At 47.9% G+C, this 5,061-nt stretch overlaps 1 long non-coding RNA gene across 1 annotated transcript; it reads right to left on the bottom strand.

Moving 5' to 3' along the window:
- Window positions 1–1,144: 1,144 nt before the first annotated feature.
- On the bottom strand, window positions 1,145–3,855 carry LOC150004020 (uncharacterized). Its single transcript, XR_016512266.1, has 3 exons — window positions 3,689–3,855; window positions 3,055–3,121; window positions 1,145–1,361 (listed from the first exon to the last, which is right to left on the bottom strand). It is a non-coding gene; the product is annotated as an uncharacterized LOC150004020 (long non-coding RNA).
- Window positions 3,856–5,061: the final 1,206 nt, after the last annotated feature.

Genomic DNA, 5,061 nt, shown 5'->3' with positions numbered 1-5,061 from the left:
GGAACAGTATTAGATGCATCACATAAAAGCACAAAGAATGTGGGGAACTGGTTATGGACTTATGACACATTTATGAGGCTGAATATTTGCTTTTTAAGAGCCTCCTTCTCATGGATTTGCAAGGAGAGGCAGCTCTAGAGAATGTTTCCACTCGGCCTCCTGGAAACAGATGAGGGAGGAGGTGGGGAGGAGGCAGAGGGGTTGTTTATCTGGTGACTGACGAGCAGAACAGGTGAACTCGCTCAAGAGTCTCAGCTCCTTTGCACAGGAAGTCAACGGAAGGGTTTTGGTGTTAGATCAGCATCTGAGCAAACGATCCCTCTGGGAGAGAGGCCTTAGGAGGGGCTTCTGACTCCAGTCAGCCTGTGGGTGCTAGGCCACAGAGTCCTTGGTGCCATTGGCAATAGAACCATTTGCCTTTTGTGGCTGTCCATCCTCCTTCCGCAGCATCCGGCCCACTCTGTAACCTCCCTGTCCCTCCCACCTTGCTGTCTGGTGACCTCTGCCCTTGCCGCCCTCACGGTCCCTCTCCCAGGCCTTCTTTCAGGAGGTTCTCTGCCCTTACCATCTTGCCATTCATTGGGTCTGTCCCTCTGTCTCAGATCTATCAATTATAGTCCCTGACTACTACTACCACTGGGCTTTTAGCACTGGCTCGGAGCTTGTGGTAGGTACTTCCCCAAGATTCTCTAAAATCTGTAGCTCCGTTCTTCAGAAAACTGAAGCTCAACTTGGTTCTTTGACTCATCCAAAGATACACAGCTAGTTAGTGGCAGAGCCAGAATTTAATCCCAGACTCAACTCTCTCTCTTCAAGATCTGAGCTCTTTCTGCAACCCCAGTGGTCTTCTAACTATGTGTCATTGTGGGACTCTTCTTATAACAGGGTCATATAAAAGATTGATAAAGGTTGAGCTGTCCTCTGGGAAGAAGAGATGGGTACTCTCGTCATATGTTGATAGGCATTTGTTTTGAGTTAACTGCTAGGTAAAATTACTTCAGTGGGATTGAAGTGTTTTTTTTAATTTTTATATTTTAGCACATACTTTCTTGTTGTAAGCGAGTCCCTGGCAACTAATTTTCCCGCTGTGGGTTACTAAGGTGGGGATGATAAGATACCCTGGTAGGCTGTAGTTAGGTTTAGAGGCGATAATGACATAAAATGATACCTGGGAGGCACCCTGTAGCTTCCAGTAGTTACTATGATGTCACACTTGATTTTATTCAAAATCCCAAGATTACAAAGATGAATTTCTCATTTAAAGAATGACTTAAGAGGCTGCTGCTTTCTTCAGAAGCACCAGAATCCAGATGTGTCTCATGGGCTCTCCAGCCCTGCACAGCAGAGAAGGTCCCATCCACCTGGAAAACGTAAAGGGTGCTGGTAGGTGTTTAAGTCTGGGAACAGATGTATATGGCTGCTCTTGGGGTTCAGGCACGCTGCTGGCAGGGGATTTTGAAGTAGGACACTTACATTAGCAAAGCAGCTTTCCCAGGTGCTTGTAAACTTTGTAAAATTCTTTACTTCAGTTGCACCGTATGGCAACTCAGAAGGACTCTGATTCTGACATCAGCCTGGACGGTGGATGACTAGGAATATTTAGTTATTTCTCTTAAATTTCTTTCTCGATGGCCACACTCCCTGGAGGTAGTATTCCTGCTTCAGATTACATTGTAAGGAGTGTTGTTTACTCAGAACAGAGTCAAGAATGGGGCTCAGGCTGGGGTGGGGGCACTTCGGGTAGGGAAACACTGTTCTGGGGATGGGGATGGGGGAGAGGAAGGAACTGCAGGCTCTTGCAGCTGCCACTCAAAGAAAGCTGCTCTTTTTTCTCCATCCTCTCTTCCTCCCGCCACCTTGGGTATCCCTGTGGAAGTTCTACAACAGCCATGGAGGTCTCTAGTTACCCCCAGAGTGTTTGCTAGAGTTCCCAGCAGATGCAAAAAGAAAAGAGAAGTTGGCTTGCCAGGAAGGGCCATTGGTTACACGGGGTGTTTTTCATGCAAAATAAGTGATGTGGGGAAGTTGTCTATGCCTTTGGCTGAACGAGGCCTGGTGAGGCCAGCGGGTTTGAACGTAGGTGATGGTATGTATACAGCAGCTGGAAGGGTCTCCTGGGTCCCAGTCATTGACTCGGAGTCAGAGCCTGTGAGAGCCGAGACACTACAGCCTCTTGGACATTGTAACTTGCCCTGGCAGGTGTTTCTGGAGTATATTAGTCAAGGCACTTGGCTGCAAGTGGCAGAAACTCAAATGAGTTTAAAGAAAAATAAAACGGCAGAGGGAATTTATTGCCCCACAGGCGTGAGAAGCCCAGGGCTGGCTCTCGGGTGTGGGCGTGGCTGGAGGTCTCCTGTGCCTCTGTTTCTCTGCCTTTCACGACCTCGCTCACCTCGGCTCTGGCTACCACTCCAGGCAGGCTTTACTCAGTGGTGCCCTCCCAGCTTCTATTGTCCTCAAAGCTGGTGATCCTAGAAATAAGGGAGATGATCAGTCCCAAAATTCCAGCCCAGGAATGGCAGGATTGACCAGGTTTGGGTGACAGGACCACTTCCTGAAGCAATTGCTCTGTCCGGGAGAACTAAGATTGGCATCCCCTGAAGCTGAGAGGATGGGGGCTGCCCCACCTGAACCGCATGCAGGGGGAGGATCCTTCAGGGGTGCTGGGCAGACAAGGGACTTATCTCCTTCACCATGAGCACGGCATCACGAGGCTCTGGGTGACCGGGACACCCACTCTCTGAGAGGGGTGTGTGGCACGTCCTTCGGCCTTTCTTTTATAGTGATAGAATTTTTGCCATGGTTGCCTGTGGTAGGTAGAATAATGCCCCCAAAGATGTCCACATCCCAATTTCCAGAACCTATGAATATGTTATGTTATATAGCAAGGGGAAATTAAGGTTACAGAATAAATTAAGGATGCTGATCAGAAGGCATTAAAATAAGGAGATTAACCTGAATGGTTCAGGTGGGTCTAATGTCATCACACGAGTCTTTAAATGCGGAAGAAGGTGACAGAAGAGTCAGAACAGAGGGATGGATTGGGAGACTCACCTGGCCAGTGCTGGCTTTGAAGATGGAAGGAAGTCCTGACTTCAGGAACATCTGTGGCCTCTAGAAGCTGGAAAAGGCAAGACATGATTCTCTCCTAAACCCTGCAGAAGGGGACCCAGTCCTGGTGACCTCTTGATGCTAGCCCAGTGGGACCCATTTTACACTTCTGACCTGCAGAACTATAAGATCATAAGTTATTGTTGTGTTAAATCATTAAGTTTGTGGTTATTTGTTACAGCAGCAATAGGAAACCAATACATTACCCAGAACAAAATGGACATGATACAGCCTTTTTGGCATCTACGTGTGGCTCTGCATTCTGGGTGTAGATGGAGCAGTTGTGTGGAGGTCCCTGGGAATCTCAGGCAGCTAGCAGCACCCCTTCTTTCTTCACCACTTCCATCCTGCTGCCTGGCTCTGGATGCCAACTGGACCGTGAGGATGAGGCCACACCCTACCGAGGTGCAGGCATGCGCTGGAAGGAGCAGAGCCACAGGCCAGCCTTGGGACTTCTACACTTTGACTTCAGTGAAAAATAAATTCATATCTTGTTCAAGCCACTGTTACATGTTTTCAAAACTCATAGCTGGAGCCAATACTAATTATTGAAGAAAGAATAGGTGTTAACCCTGACCTTTCAGGAGATCCAACAGACCTCGAGTCCACAAGGCGAGAGCATCCCACGGGCGTTCCAGCAAGGATTCAGAGCTCCTCCCTGATCTGGAGTCGCCCCACTTAGTGTCCTTTTCATTATCTGCTGCAGTCTGGGCAGCACGGTCCCCGTCTCCTTCCTGTCTCTTGCTTTAGCTGTTGCTGTCTATTTCTAGGCAGCAGCCTTAACCAACCCTGATTCAGCTGGATGCTCTGGCTCTCTGAACCCTGTGCTGCCTTGGTGAGCACCCATGATCCAGTCTGGCAGTGCGGAACTCACCCCTACCCTGGCTGGCCTCCCCTAACACCCTCCCCAGATAAAGCTAAATAAGAATGTAAAATTTAATTAGCATTGAATATCTTGTCTCTAGATCTCTGTGTGTGACTTCAGAGGAAATCATAGTTAGAATAATTAGCATTTATTGAGCACTTACCATGGGACAGAAAATTGGTTAAGTACTCTATATTTTAACTTCATTTAATCCTCAGAACAACACCAGGGAGTAGGTACTAGTGTTATCTTATTTTACAGGTAAAGGAACTGAAGCAGTGTTAACAGAGAAGTTAAATCGTTTGAGGTCATTTAACTGCTAAGTGGCGGGACCAGAGTGTAAGCCAGGCAGTGTGGTTTCAGAGCCCACACTGGGACACATTGGGGGCACTGCCTCCCAAGCCCAGGTATTGCCATCTTCTGAGCAGCACTCACTCCGCGCAATGTGGAGAAGATCATGACGATGGCTCAGGACACCAGGCAGGGCTGCCATGTGTGGCAGCGTGGATTGCGCACTGCCCAGCTCAGGGGGTGTCATCCATAGTGTCATCTGTGTTCACTGTAACCCCTGGAATTGCACAGTGGTCAACCTGCACAAATATATGTGGCCACGCTGAGGCCTTGGGACCTGCCAAGCTGATAGCGAGAAGTCACATGGAAATGCCAGGAGCTCAGCTGGGGAGCTATTTAAAAAGTTTGCCTGGGAGTTGGTGTTGAAGATCAAGAATCAGGAAAACAAGCCAAGGTAATGGGAGACAGAAACGCAGGGACTTTCGCTGGGGCCATGCGGCCAGTTCTGCTGGAAGGTTTCCTTCACGCCCAGACCTGCACTAGATGACTCTTTAGAAAACAAAAGGGGGAGGAGTTAGTTTTGTTGTTGTATCATAAAAATAATGCATGCTCATGACAGATGTTTGAAAAATACAGAAAAGGTTAAATAAGAAAATAGTAGTCATCCATTGTCCATGACCCAGAGGAAACCACTGCTAATATTTTATTGTATTTTCTTCAGGCTCTCCTCTCTCTGTTTCTGGATGGATGAGATCTAGATAAATGAGTAGATAGATATAGATATAGTCACAGAG

The sequence above is a fragment of the Furipterus horrens genome, unplaced genomic scaffold (genome assembly GCF_987537825.1).
Source record: "Furipterus horrens unplaced genomic scaffold, mFurHor1.1.pri manual_scaffold_7, whole genome shotgun sequence".
In the NCBI taxonomy this organism is placed as follows: Eukaryota; Metazoa; Chordata; class Mammalia; order Chiroptera; family Furipteridae; genus Furipterus; species Furipterus horrens.
The sequence above is the reverse complement of the archived record's forward strand: the minus strand, read 5'-3'. Positions and strand labels throughout refer to the sequence as shown.